We start from the raw sequence: 14,620 nt of genomic DNA on the forward strand, positions 1-14,620 counted from the left end.
TTTGCTCCTATTAACAACAAACTCAGGAAATCCCGTGCAGGTTTTGCCAAGATTTTCACAATTGTCTTCAAATTTTCTTCAGGAAAAAATGCATGCTAAGTTTTATTATTATCACTTAAAGATACTTTCCTATGGGCAGGTTCAGTAGGTGTTTTGAGGTGCATTTTTCATACAAAAAGTTTCTGCCGTTTTTTTTATTACTGGAATTCTCTAAAGCAGTTATAGCCATTTTAGACGTTTCCAGATATGGCAATAAAATCGCTGGCCTTGTTTAGTTGTAGAAAACTAACTCGTATAAGACTGGGCGTTTAGTTTTCCAGTTGATGCTTTAGTAACAACTGATCTGATCACACCATTTTGCTAGGGAAATATCTCTTTCAAGTGTCCCTTTTTTTTCTGATTTCATTCCCTCCTACATCCCTACAAAATTGTTGACCCGTAGAGTTCAATAGGCTTCTTTAATCCACTTAGATCGTCTAAGTTTCCACGTTGAGGGAAAAATTTGTTCGTCCAACGTTTCCATGTATCCACATATCATAGCGCACTTTGAATGATTGTCGAAAGCAATTTTCGCAAAAACTACCACTCTGCATGATAATTTGCAGTACTGCATTAGATCCTCCCATCAAGGATTCGGTAGCAAGGCATGTTAATGCCTCACATTAACTTCGATGATTTTACCACAATTGTATGAGTGATTCTTATGAATTCAGCCCAAAGTTGTAGGAGAATGAGAAGTCCGTTTTAAGCAGATATAAAATGCTTTCTTTGAAATGGTTAAATAGAGGAACTAAACATATAAAACTAAACATATTAAACATAAAATAGAGGAACTAAAACATATAAAACAAATAGATCTTTGATAAAGAGAAAAGACAGGATACGATGGACAAGAGGCTCTTTGTCGTATTCAAGGCATTTGGCTTATCTGAACCAACCGACACCACGATCAAATGCCGTGAATTGAGTATTTGGTCTAAAAACGCATTGTTGTCGAAAAAATCTCATCAGTTTATCTACGGTTGTCATAAACAGCGGACATTATTTTCTTGGCACTTTTGACTAGTTTTTCCCAGTTGCTTCCCATGTGGATTCCAGCTGGTACAATGAAAATACATTAAAGCTGGTTATTTAAATCTGGTACCGAAAACAGCTGCTTCCAGTTGCAATTTCGGAATCTTCATTTGCCTGAGAGGTACAACTCGGCACCTGCTGATGACAAATGAAATTTCCAGGGTCTCTGGTTACCGTAAGTCAGCAGCTGTGCATATCGCTGCCTCTGATTCGTCTGCAAAAATGTGGAATATAAACTCTTGCTGACTCATTGGCGAACTAACGTCTCAAAGAGAGAGAGAGAGAGAGAGAGAGAGAGAGAGAGAGAGAGAGAGAGAGAGAGAGAGAGAGAGATATCTGTTTCGACTCTCTTTTGCAGTTCAAAAACTTTCGGAAGCTTTCAACTTAAAACTGCTTGTCCTTTTTTTGGCCGTTCTGTGTCCACATCGACTTAAGAGTGTGAATGATGCTAATCTTATCTTGATATGAATGATGTGTAAATATTTCCCGGGTCGCCGCTTCCTTGGTTCCATACAAGGATCATATATGATGTCATACAAATCAAAACGTATTTCCTAGTACGATCCTTGCATGGAACCAAGGAAATCATATATGATCCTTGCATGGAACCAAGGAAATCATATATGATCCTTGCATGAAACTGAGGAAATCATATATGATTCTTTGATGAAACCTAGATAATCATATATGATTCTTGAATGAAATCCGGGAAACCATATATGATCCTTGCATGAAATCGTTAAGGATCCTTATGGGAAATCAAGGATTTAAATCTTCAATAACCTCACATTACCTCAAAAAACGCGGAAAAGCAATTCATGTAGATATATCAGAGCCAGAAAACACATGGTTCTTGTATGAAAACCAGGAAATCATATATGATCCTTGTATGAAATTGAGGAAATCATATATGATCCTTGTAAGAAATCAAAGATACAATAAAGGTTCCAATACGACGAGGTAGTTAATCCTTGCGTTACTAGAGAATGCTAAGGAAGATCAGCTAGGCTTTCATCGTTGTGCTAGGAAAAACTTCAATTTCCTCGATTTCATATAGGGATCTTATATGGTTTCCCTAATTTCGAATAAGGATCATCTAGGATTTCCTGAGTTTCATACAACGATATTAAAATATGTTTTAGTTTGTGAGCTGTCTCGTTCTTTCTGGAAGCCGAAGTTAAAAATTTCTGAGAAATTTTTAATCAATTGACATAAAAACAGCCCGCTGTGAAGTTAAACATAACAACTTCACAATGTAGTGAACTTAAAAAATCTTTAGCGCAATTGCTCAAAAACTCAACGAAAAACTCAAAACTGAGACACCAGAAGTCAAAAAGTTTAAATTGATTTCTGTTCTTTCTAATTGGCAAACGTAACTAAAGAAATTGTGCAAACATTTACTTCATTGGCACATAAAATCACAAGCGATTGTTATGATATTAACATCTTCATATTAACATCTTCATACTTGTACCAAATTTAACACCTTAGAGTTTTTAATCATCAAAACCATTGAAAACACACAAATTAATTCAAGACCTGGGTCCTGGGTTTCAAAAAATTATAAAAGAAGATTTAGTTTAGTAACCAGTCTCGTTCTTACAAGAAGCCAAACAACTAACTATCAAACCAATAATCTGTCTAATCGTGTTCAAACGCCTAAATCAGCGGTACGAGAAACTTTGCAATTGATGTTCTGAAGAACAAAAGTTTATTGGATATAACTTTTTGATTGAAAGTGACCAACTCGGAAATTTCCTCAACTAGAAGAAAGGAAATTGATTGATTAGCTGAACCAACTGAGACTCAAATGGGGATGAATGAGACTCAACAACTTTGAAACGTTCCACAAATGCGTAATCTTTGCCTTTATCCGAATAAAACATTCGCAATTTTCCACAGATGATTTCTACTTTATAAAAAGCTGCCACATAAGAATCTTTACCGTTAGTTGAAATGTCAAACTCGAAATTTTTCCATCTCAAGTTGCGATAAAACTGGCGTTCATTTTTTCTGAGGTCTTCTGGAACGTCAGTGTTTGGGATGCTGACGTGCTTGAAAACTTCAACGGCTCGCATTTTATTACAAAAGTCTGACAATTGGTCATTGACAATTGGGGAACGCCAAGCTGCTTTGTTTCTGTTATATCTCTCTACTAAAAAAGGCAGATGATTGACAGTACCAGACAAATTCGAGCTCAAAAGATAAATAGCAGACTCAAACATCATACTGGAAGTGGTCCAAAGTGGCCCAGAGTTACGCACTTGTCATGTGAGATGAGACAAGGCATGCATATTAGGAGAGAAAACTGTTTCTGTATACTCCAGTTTCGTGTCTTCCAGAAACCCATTAATCTGTTTCTCTGCTTCATTGCAAAATCTTGTGTCTAGCATTAGTAGTCGAATTGCTTTAACTATGTAAACAAAGTCTCTTGGCTCTCGCTTCATTAATTGTTTAGCTGAAAAGAACGGGACCGATATATAACAACCAAACTTTCAACTCACTTGCCTTGAAGTACTCCCAATCTTTGAGCGACCTAACCGACCTTTTGAACTCCAACGGGTAGTTTAATATTTGAAACCGTGTGTCTCAAACACTCCATGTCAGTTCGATGCGTTGCCTTTACGATAACTTGGAGGAGAACTTTAGTTACACCCAGATATACTTGATGCATTATGTCTGGTGGAGCTGTCAGCGGTAAACTTTTGACCAGTTTAGACAACGGGCTGGCAACCTTGACAGCTATATAAAGCTGCAGATTTTCCATTTGAACCCTCTGAATGTGCTCCGAATAGATCTGTTGCGTGCGCGTGGAATATTTTATCAGTGGATGTTGTCGTGAGCGCTGGTACACGTCGGTTTCAATCAAACAAAGTGTGCAGCCGTATTTAGCAAGATGGTGGTGATTGTTTAGCATAGATGCTGTTGCTGGGATATCAGCTATCAGAAGAATGATATTAAAAGTAACATTCAAGCTCATTTGCTTGTACTCTAATGTCAGTCGACGGGACAAAAGTTGACCTAAGTCATTGAAAAGTGGCTCCCAATGTTGGTTCTTTGCACCACGCCTTAAGGCGGCCAGAACAATGTTTTTATGGGAGCATCTCATAACTGGAGGCAGATCAGCAACGACTAAACAAACGGGCCCCAGCTGTTCTCTTCTGGACATCACAAAGCGGACACCATCAGAGTGATGAACAAGTGATATTGTTATGGTTTTGTTATCGAAGTACAAACAAGGCTGTAATTTGATATCTTTGTTGGGATCCTGTTGTTGCGAGTATTCCCCAATAAAATCAAGGTTGCTTTGAACAATCTGATGAAGCTTACTCACAAAGTCAAGCACCCAATATTACCGTCAGTACAAGATTTAACAAAATTCGGATAATGAGACTTGAAGACGTGATAGCGACGTTTTAAACTTGAAAAACTTTGTAATTTAGTGTCGAGAAATGCTGATCTCATAAGGGATAGCCAATCTTTGGTCTCTTGATCAGGAGTGCCATGTTTTGCGACAATTGAACTGATGGCTGTCTCGAATTTGTCTACGACCACTGAACAGGGCAAATCAGGGCTGTCAGGTGGAACAGTTGAAGAATCAGAAATGTCTGGCAAAAAGTCCTGTGTGTCTTCAGGTGCATCGTCATCACCAATTTGAATGTCTTCATCATTATTCTCCAGTTCAGGAGTATCGTTGTTGCCCTCATCTGTGAACAACATAGAACTGTTCTCCAAAACAGCCGAACCCTCTTCATGATCAATCGGCGACTGCGACTCACTTTCAGTAAAAAACGCATTTCATATGACCTCATTTTCTTGGGAGCATGTTCATCCTGTTTTTTGCGGCTGTATAGCCTAAACAAAACTCTTTTCTAAGTTTGCTGATATTAGTTGAAGCTGCTTGTTACTGAAAATCAACGTGCGTTCAGCATGCATTTCTGAATGTGGGCATTGGTAATCCCAATTTCCTTCGCCGGAAAAATTTTCCCCGTAAAAGACAGTCAGTTCGTCACTTTCTGTATATTTTTAATTATTTTCAATTTGACACACTTCTGGTTTTTGTAATATCAGGCAACATATTGAGTATTTGGTCTGCAGGAAAGGTTTGCGAATCTGACTGGACCGATCATAATTCGATTGTTTCGGCAGATCTCGTTTCCTGCAAAAATTGAAATGGGCTCAAATAGGAAAAGCTCTTCACCTTTAATACTTTGAAGGAGAGCATCAAGGTTCGGCAACAACAGGTCACGATTTCACTGAAAATGGTATTGTCATCCTTGCCGTAAAACAGTCTGTGTCCTCCAAAGTCATCGTGCTCAAAAAAAATCCTGCTTCCAATGCTTCTTGGTAACAGGATTTTAATAGGTTACAGATTTTTTTATATGACGTCCCGGTATCTAGCAATTTTTAAAGGCTTCATTGTCAATTTCAGTTACCATTGACCTCACGCGCCTGTTATTTTTTGCTGTCAAGTCGTTTGACACGTGAGTGTCGCATTGAGCAAGGATAACTGATCGACTTTCTTTCTTCTCTTCCATGTCCTGCTCTCAAATTTTTAATCCGACTTTATTAACAGGTTCACAAAAAGAACCACACTCGGTCCTACGTATCAATTCACGTTTTTGTCTAAATCGAATTGAGGTTATAACTTCAAATAGGGGAGTAAAAATAACGGAGTAAAAATATCGGAGTAGAAACAATGGAGTGGACTGAGAAAAAAATAGCCCTGAAAAAATTAGTCTTCGAAACTTCAGTAAAAGCGCCGACTAATTAATTGAATTGAAAATGGCGGAATAGTCATCAACTCTACAAATAGTAAAGGCCTCGCCTGCATAGAATAGAAGTCAAATCTATCAATAGCAAAAGTCATTTCAATTTGCATTTCCACTGTTGCTCAACACAAAACTGTTGCTCAACAAAAAAAACATATCGGTCAGAACTTTATGGAGCGGAGAAACTACATACAAATCAACACTCTGGAAATTTTAGGTAAACAGCAGACAAAATTTTCCCAAAATTGCACAACAGAAAACATTTTTTAAGACAAATTTCTTTCGAACAATTGATAACTCGGAGCATTCGTTCATCACAATTTATTTAACAAGAACCTTTTGTTTTTTTCACAAGCTACGGACAGAACAATTAAAAAAAACGAGCTTCCAATAGAACCTTTCTGATAATTGGTGGTTGGATGCAAAAAAGCTCCCAAAAAGTTTACTCTTAGGGATTACGATACTAAGAATAACCAGCAAAAGAATTAATTGCTCCAGCACGCTTTGAACTGAGTTAATTCAGATGTCCGAAAGAAACATTGAAGTAGGAAAACGTAAAAGATTGTCAGCACTTCTCTTAGGAAAAAACGATACAAACTGCATTCACTTTGATTCAGAGTTGGACTACCACTGCTGCGGAAAGGTCATTTTGTTATCGCACAAAGAAAAAAAGATACTAACTTCATAAGTTTCCAGATAAATATGTTAACTATATAAAGGAATTTAGGTTTAGAAATTGTCTGCATCCCCAAAACGGCAATTTTGATTATTGCATAAATCTGATTGCTCTTACCGGAGAATTTTGTTTGGATAACAGAGTGCGACGCACAGCAGAATTGATAGGAAGGCGTGCATATAAATATTTTTGAATAGATGACCGATCATCTGATTTAATCAAACCAGATTTGTCAAAATGATGACAGTTGGCCTAGGAAAAAGCAATTCAGAGAATCCGCAAATCGAATTAGAAAATTTTTTTTACAAAGGTAACAAAGTTTTTACAGGAAACGTGATACTAGTAAATTATTGAAAGAAACAACTTAGCTTCAAACAAATGTATTACGTTGCAGCAATTCAGCAAAACAAAACAATTTTAGTTTACAGATTTCATCCACCAACTCTTTTTCTACAATTGTTAGGAACTCGAGGTCGTCAAATTTCAACTCCTGCCGTAAATGTGTTAGTCTAGATGAGCGTCAATGAGAGAATCCAGTCCAGTACCGAAAGCATAAATTGTGACAAAGGGCAGAGGCTTATTTTCACTCTCTGAGTCGGAACTGTACCGTAGTTGTTTATTGCTGATACGGGGCATGATAGCCTCTTAAAATACTATAAAAACTGAAATACGCTAGAAAACGATATCAAACAGAATAATTTTTCAGGCGAACAACAAAACTGTTTTTTTTTTACAAAGCACACCCTAAATTAATCTTTACCTTCAGACTCCTAGCTGAACAAATTTTAGAAGTGGCCCACACTCTGGTACAGAATTTGAAAAGATTGGTAAAAGAGAGAAAACAGACAAAGTATTTTTTTTCGAAATGCTGCAATGTAGTCTTCAAATAAATAAATGAACGAAAAAGCAAAAAATTGTTATGGTAATGAATAGAACAGATCAAAGAATAAGTTTCCACTAGTCTAGAGTGAAAATTACCTATATCAATTTAACCCATCGAGACCATTAGAAATATTGTCAATTTTGGTATATACAAGGGAAACTACTGATTGTTTCAAGTCAACAAATTTATTTAAAGAAAACTAGTGCTAACAAAAAGTACAATAAGAAAAGAACTGATCAACAAGCAAAAGAACACTTGGCGATTTGAACAGAAAGACAAATCGAAATCTTCCTGCAAATTAGAACTCAAATTGGACAATAATTATTAGCTTTTATGTTTTTTAGTTTAGTCATAATAGGGCTTATCAATGTCTATAAAAAATATTCCACAAAATAGCCAATTAAAGTTCTACTTTTGAAGACCTCTCGTTGTGTGTGAAACGAGTCAAATTAGGAAAAACAGCTTCGGAGCAATTCAGTTCATCAACTTCTATGTTTACAGACATATATACTCTATGCAATTGACAAAACCATTTACAAACTCTAACGGTAATTCGAGAAAAACAAATTCAATCAGAACTTTTTGTGAAAGTAAGGCAGATTTTGCACTAATAGAAAGGGTATCTACAGAAAAAGTATTTAAGAAACTGCTCAGAGCATCCGACAATAACTGAACAAAGCAACAAAGCATAGCGTCAATGAGTTTTTCCTGGCAGTATTTGAAAGCACTTTCAAAATCTTATAAATTGAGATTATACCCTCAATAGCTTCCGAACTTTCTTTACATGTCTGCACCAAATCCATTGGCACCACACACTGCTTCTCTGAGTGCCGAAGTCATTTCAAGTGGAAAAGATTGAACCACATACTCTTTGAACAGAGCTTCTTTTGTAGTTGGAGAGGACTTATTTTTCTTTTTTCTGATGCTGATTTCCAACCGAAGTCTTTGACCAATTAAATTACAATTTTTCTCGCTACCGTATAATGTTGAAGCCAATTTACGACCTAAAATGAATGGCGAAGCCGAGCCAGTAGTGAGAAGATTTGTTCTAATTGTTCCACTGAAAAGGCAATTCATGAGTTGTCCCTCTATCCACAGGATCATCAAAGTGCCGACCTCACTTTATGCAAATTTTAGTTTCTCGTTCAAGCTCATTTCCTTGGGCCAAAAAGTGCTATGGTATGGAAAAAACAACCTGTTCGTTACTTCTGAGATTCACAAACATCCACCTCAGATCTCTGCAACGACTCAATATATCAATTTCGGTTACACGATTTTCCGACTCCTGGAACTTAGTGGGTAACTTGGATCCAACAGACTTTTCCATAATTTATCTGTTACAACAATTATTTGAGGGAAATTCTGCCAGTCCAAAACAGACAACCTGCTTATTTCTAAACAGATTACACAACCAAATGCCCAAGTTTACTCAATATCCTCTTATTTTTAGTTCAAGTGAAAATTTTTGACAGCCATAGGCACGAAGAAAACTCCTACAATGCTTCAGCAATTTAAGAAAATACAATCAAAAGGCCACGTATTACTAAATACTTCCCAAAGGAGCAAAATTTTGAGGCGCAATAAAGACGCTATTTATGATTAGGAAAACCTTAATACAAAGTTTGCAAATATCGCGGACAGAATTAGACAAAGAATGTTGAGAGCAAGGGCCTTATTCGGCCCTACGAAAAGTGTAATTCTGTCAACCTGAAAACGTCTCCTTGCAAACAAGATAATTTGCATTTCAAAAATATCCCGTTGAGATTCCAAAAAGGACAAAAAATTAGCACTCATGAAAACAAATCTGACTCATTAGAGCGCGTACAGATTTATAGGTATAAAATAATGAGGAATCTTGGGAAACTTTTAGCACACAGAAAGAGTGCAGATGAACCCTATAAGCAAATAAACTTATGAGAATCCTCCAAATAGCAAAACGTCAACAAGACAGCAAAAACATAACTTTACTGATAGCAGCAAATAAAATTCAAAGCACTGTGAGAAAAAAAAACAATAACGAAGCAATTGGCTCTTTCAGAGAAACAGATAGCCTCAATTGGCTCTTCTTTTATCATTACTGACTGCTTCAACATTTCTGCTTAGAAAGTCAACATCAGATATGATTCGAGGACTTTGTTATTCGTTGAAGAAATGCCCGATAAATTTTCCAAATTTTCTTATTTTCTGTAGCATCTGGTTTCAATCAACTTCTCGTACTGAATGCTCCGACGCAAAACACATATAATCAACTGAAAATTATCTTGTTTTCAAAAATACTGTCTCGAAGAGTCACCCAGCCGTTCGCTTCAGTGTCCTCAGCATCTGGAAATTGATCATCACTGACATTTATTGTTGACAATTTGAACAGCTTTCCTCGCAATGAGAAAAACATTCATTTCATTTTTTATCTAATTAAAACCATTTTGTAAAATAAGAAATTTTGAGGGGAACAAAAGATTTTGGAGGCCTCTATCCGTTCACAAGAGCTCCGAGAACTGAACTTGAAAAATAGGTCACAAAAAATTAACACGTTAATTTTTGAAACACAAAGTGTCTGATCAACGGAAAACTGTTTGTTTATAAAATGACAGGGCATATGTCTTCAAAGTTCCCAAGAAGCTTACAAATAAATAACCCTTATTACAGCAATTTCTTTAAAGGCACTTTATTGATATAAACAGAGGCAAATTGATATAAACAGATTAGATTGATAGCAGAGGGAAATTGATATAAACAGATTAGATATATAGGTAAACATAGCAGCTCTTCACAGAAGCTTTTTGAGAACCTAATTGTAGAGTTTTAACAAGCAATATCAAGTCAAATTGAGTGACAAAAAGAATATTCTGTCAACAATTAGGCCCATAATTTGATCAAATTGGGAAATAGAAAAGCATAACAGCAAGCAAGTTTAATAAAACTAAATTTCACCGGTATCTATAACAGTCAGATTTTTGCAATTAATAGTTCAGAGAAGAGTTAACGGGGTAAGTGTTGAATTCAAAGGTTGAACTCAAATTGGTTGTTCAACGTAAATATAATTATTATCAAAATAGTGAAAGAACAAATGTAATCGGAATTCTCAAAAACCTACGAAGATCTAAGTTGAATTACAGCCGTTTCAATGCAAGCACTCGGTGGTGGCACAAGCAAGTTGATACGAAGAATTTTGATATATAGACATACTAAAGAAGCAATTATAAGGATGTTTTGAGAGCCTAACTGTAGACCTATGATGCGCAATGTGTCAATTCCGGTGACAAAACAAAAAAAATCATCATTAAAAAATGACAACATTAGAAGATCATATCAAAAAGTTATTTTTTTCAGTAACTTGGGAAATTAAAAGGCATAACCGTAGGCGCACTGATGAGAAATAAACATTGCTGATAACTATATAATCAGTTTAGTGTGAAGGCGTCTATTACATAAAAATATGCGATACAAGATTAACTTAGTCTCAACCAAAAAATGTTTTAGCAAGCATATTTCTGTTGCCTCAGTTAGCGAGTTAATTGATATACAAGGCCACAGTTAGCCCTACAGATCATTTGGATCGCTGTTTTCGTCAACTGAGTGCAAATACTTGGTCTTCATGTCTGTGCCGTATTGATTGGCGCCCCTGATTGCTTCTCGCACTGCTTTGTTTGATTCGTTAGGGAAAAAACGACCCACACCTTCCTTAAAAAGAGACTATTTTTCAGGATCGGCGGCCTTTCGGCAGTTGTTTTTTGTAACTTTTATGTCCAGTCTTTGAGTTATCATGTCACACGAGCTTTCAGCGCCACAAATAGTTGCAGCTAGCAAGCTCCCAAACGATGAAGGTCCACCAACAGGCTTCAAGCTAATTAGATCAAGCGAGTTGAAGATCAGGGGTTTCGGTGACTGAGGCACTACAGCTCCAATAGTTTGATCTTACTTCTGCTTTTGCAGCAATTCAGCAAATCGGCTTTGAAAATGATTGTTCTCCAGGGAGATTTTTCTCGCGTGCTCTTCGTGAACAGCCATCAGGTGCCTCATTTTTGTGTCCATCAGTTTGACAATCTCGTCCGATAACTTCTCCATCTGAGGATTCAAAGAATTTTAACTCGCATCATTTAAATTAACATTGACATTCGTTTGCTCGAAGGACAAGACAAGTTCATACGCACTCTCTGTTAATTTCGAAGGGATCACTTTAATAACAATTTTCGATTTAGTACTAGCAGGGGAAACGCTCGCCTTCTTTCTGCTAACAGCAGTACCTTGTTCTTCGACTTCCGAAGCGACTGTTGAAACATTCCTAAAAGTCTTTGACGGCGTCTGATTTTCACGTAGACTGACATCATTCAGTGCTCCTCCTGCATCTACCATTCTTTTATGTACGTACGCTATTGCACCCTCAATGATTGTAATTTCGACGACACCCGTTAACGAACATTCGATTGGTTTGCCTTCGTATTGTAGAGTGATTTTCGTTTTGGCAGGCTTTTTCTCCAGGTTTAATTTTTCCTGAACAGTCATCCTGTAGGCCACATCACGCTATTTTACGGTATGACTATTGGTTGGAGGTCACCCTTATTGACAAAGAGCCAACTCAGCAACCTTGCACGCTTCAACAGTTCGTCATCAAAATCCGCATAGTTTTGCGAACACTGGCTTTTCGTGCTTCTTGGTGGTCTATTCATTTTCAATCTATGGTATAAAAGCAACTTAAAATTATTTTAGCCCAGGTCCCGCAACAAAACATTAACCGACTCAAAAACTTCGAAAAGTTCAAACAAAAAAATTCAGCGTTTCACTGATTATGCTTTTTCATTTTTTCAAGATTATCATCCTCTTTTGAGCTTTTTACGTCTCTGAAAACTTTGTTGCAAACAGTAAAAATTTACTGGGAAAGTAAACCAGATCCAGCTAAATAGATTAAACACAGAAGTATGGCAAAAACCACCGAGAGTTAATTAGACTTTACTGATTGCGCATAGTTTGTCAACAGCTCAACACAAGAAGAAAAGCTTTGATGAACACAAAATTTTTTTGCTAAGCATTGAAGAAAAAACACCAGCATAAGTAAAATGTTAGGTCACTTTGTGGCTCTTTGGCACTCAGGAACATTTTATCAGAATAAAGTAAATGAATAAACTTACAAAGTTTAAAAACCCATTTCAAAATTGTCAACAAGATATCAAATGCAAACAATTTTAATATGCAAGATTTTCAGAAAACTTTTGAGTAGCGAGGTATTCTACCTGTTCAACAAATAAGAGGCCTCAATTGGCCCTACAATTCTCTGTGATGATCGCTTTTGCAAGCTGCGGCGTCATCTTGGGAAACCGAAGCCATGAGAAAAGTGGAAGGCTGCTGACTTTCAAGGCTCAACGAGCTGATTGCATCAACATGCATCTCAGCATCAAGAAGTTTTGCAGAATCAAGGAGGACAGTAGCAATTACTTCAATCAGCAAACATCGAACATGTTTTCCTTGGTAGTTCAGAGTCACCTTCGCTTTATAAGGCTCTTTTTTGAGATGGACTTTCTCTTTAACGGTTACTGCTGTCGGCCACATCACGCTATTGTATGGTATAACCATTGGTTGAAATTCGCCTTCAATAATAAAATTATAGCTCAGCGAGCTTGCGTATTCCAAAAGCGCCTCATCACTATCCTTTTCTGTGAGGGCAGCTTGATCTTTGACGGAATTTGAGGGCATTTTTGATCTATGGTGGTGAAAACTGACTGATGTTTATTGTTTAAAAAGGTAAATTAGGTAAGAAATTTAGATTATCTAAATTTCAGTCTAAATGCAGAACTATTAATATGCGCTCAAAAGAATTTAATAAGACCTTAACTGTATTGAAAAACACTTTTTGTTTAAGTGTATATAGATAGTCTTTTGAGCGCAAAATCTGACAACGTGTTAAGTACTTCTTTCTCAGACCACTGAAAAAAATAATTCTTTCTGCTGTAGAACCTACATGGATTTTCACACTCCTACGTAGGCGCTCAATTGATTCGAATAAGTCCTCCACTATATTGAAAAACACTTTTTGTTAAACTGTACGCAGATAGTCTTTTGAGCGCAAAATCTGACAACATGTTAAGTATTTGTTTCTCAGACCACCGAGAACAATAATTTCTTCTGCTGTAGAGCCTACTTGGATTTTCACACTCCTGCATAGGCCCTCAATTGGTTCGAATAAGTCCCTCACTATATTGAAAAACACTTCTTGTTAAACTGTATATAGATAGTCTTTTGAGCGCAATATCTGACAACGTGTTAAATACTTCTTTCTCAGACCACCCAGAACAACAATTCCTCCTGCTTTAGAATCTATCTGCATTCTCCACTCCTACATAGGCGCTCAAATAATTCGAATAAGTCCTCCACTATATTGAAAAACACTTTTTGTTAAACTGTATATAGATGGTCTTTTGAGCGCAAAATCTGACAACGTGTTAAGTACTTCTTTCTCAGACCACCTAGAACAATAATTACTTCTGCTATAGAACCTATCTGCATTCTCCCACTCCTACATAGGCGCTCAAATAATTCGAATAAGTCCTCCACTATATTGAAAAACACTTTTTGTTAAACTGTACGCGGATAGTCTTTTGAGCGCAAAATCTGACAACATGTTAAGTACTTCTTTCTCAGACCACCGAGAACAAAAATTTTTGCTGCTGTAGAGCTTACTTGGATTTTCACACTCCTACGCAGGCGCTCAATTGATTTGAACAAGTCCTTCACTATAATTGATAACATTTTTTGTTGAACTGCATATAGATAGTCTTTTAAGCGCAAAATCTGACAACGTTATAATTACTTCTTGCTCAGACCACCCAGAACAACAATTCCTCCTGCTTTAGAACCTATTTGTTTTACCACTCCTACAAGGCACTCAATTGATTTCAATAAGTCTTTCACTATATTGAAAACCGCTTTTTGTTTAACTGTATATAGATAGTCCTTTGAGCGCAAAATCTGACAACGTGTTAAGTACTTCTTTCTCAGACTACCTAGAACAATAATTCTCTCTGCTTTAGAACCTATTTGGGTTTTCCCACTCCTATATAGACGCTCAATTAATTTGAATAAGTCCTTCAGTATTTTGAAAAACACTTTTTGTTAAACTGTATATAGATGGTCTTTTGAGGGCAAAATCTGACAACGTGTTAAGGACTTCTTTCTCAGACCACCTAAAACAATAATTACTTCTGCTTTAGAATCTATTTGCAT

General features: G+C 36.6%; 2 protein-coding genes across 2 annotated transcripts in view; both read right to left on the minus strand.

Moving 5' to 3' along the window:
* The window catches only part of LOC142349543 (coatomer subunit zeta-1-like), a 116,062-nt gene extending 102,838 nt beyond the window's left edge, over nucleotides 1-13,224 (minus strand). Inside the window, exon 1 of the mRNA XM_075401176.1 lies at nucleotides 13,215-13,224. The gene's annotated coding sequence lies outside the window, so the exon portion shown is untranslated. The remainder of the gene's footprint in view (nucleotides 1-13,214) is intronic.
* The window catches only part of LOC142349538 (tuberin-like), a 494,816-nt gene that overhangs the window by 58,345 nt on the left and 421,851 nt on the right, over nucleotides 1-14,620 (minus strand). The gene's annotated exons all lie outside the window — the stretch shown is intronic.

Source organism: Convolutriloba macropyga, chromosome 11 (genome assembly GCF_964194025.1).
Source record: "Convolutriloba macropyga chromosome 11, txConMacr16.3, whole genome shotgun sequence".
NCBI classification, from domain to species: domain Eukaryota; kingdom Metazoa; phylum Xenacoelomorpha; order Acoela; family Convolutidae; genus Convolutriloba; species Convolutriloba macropyga.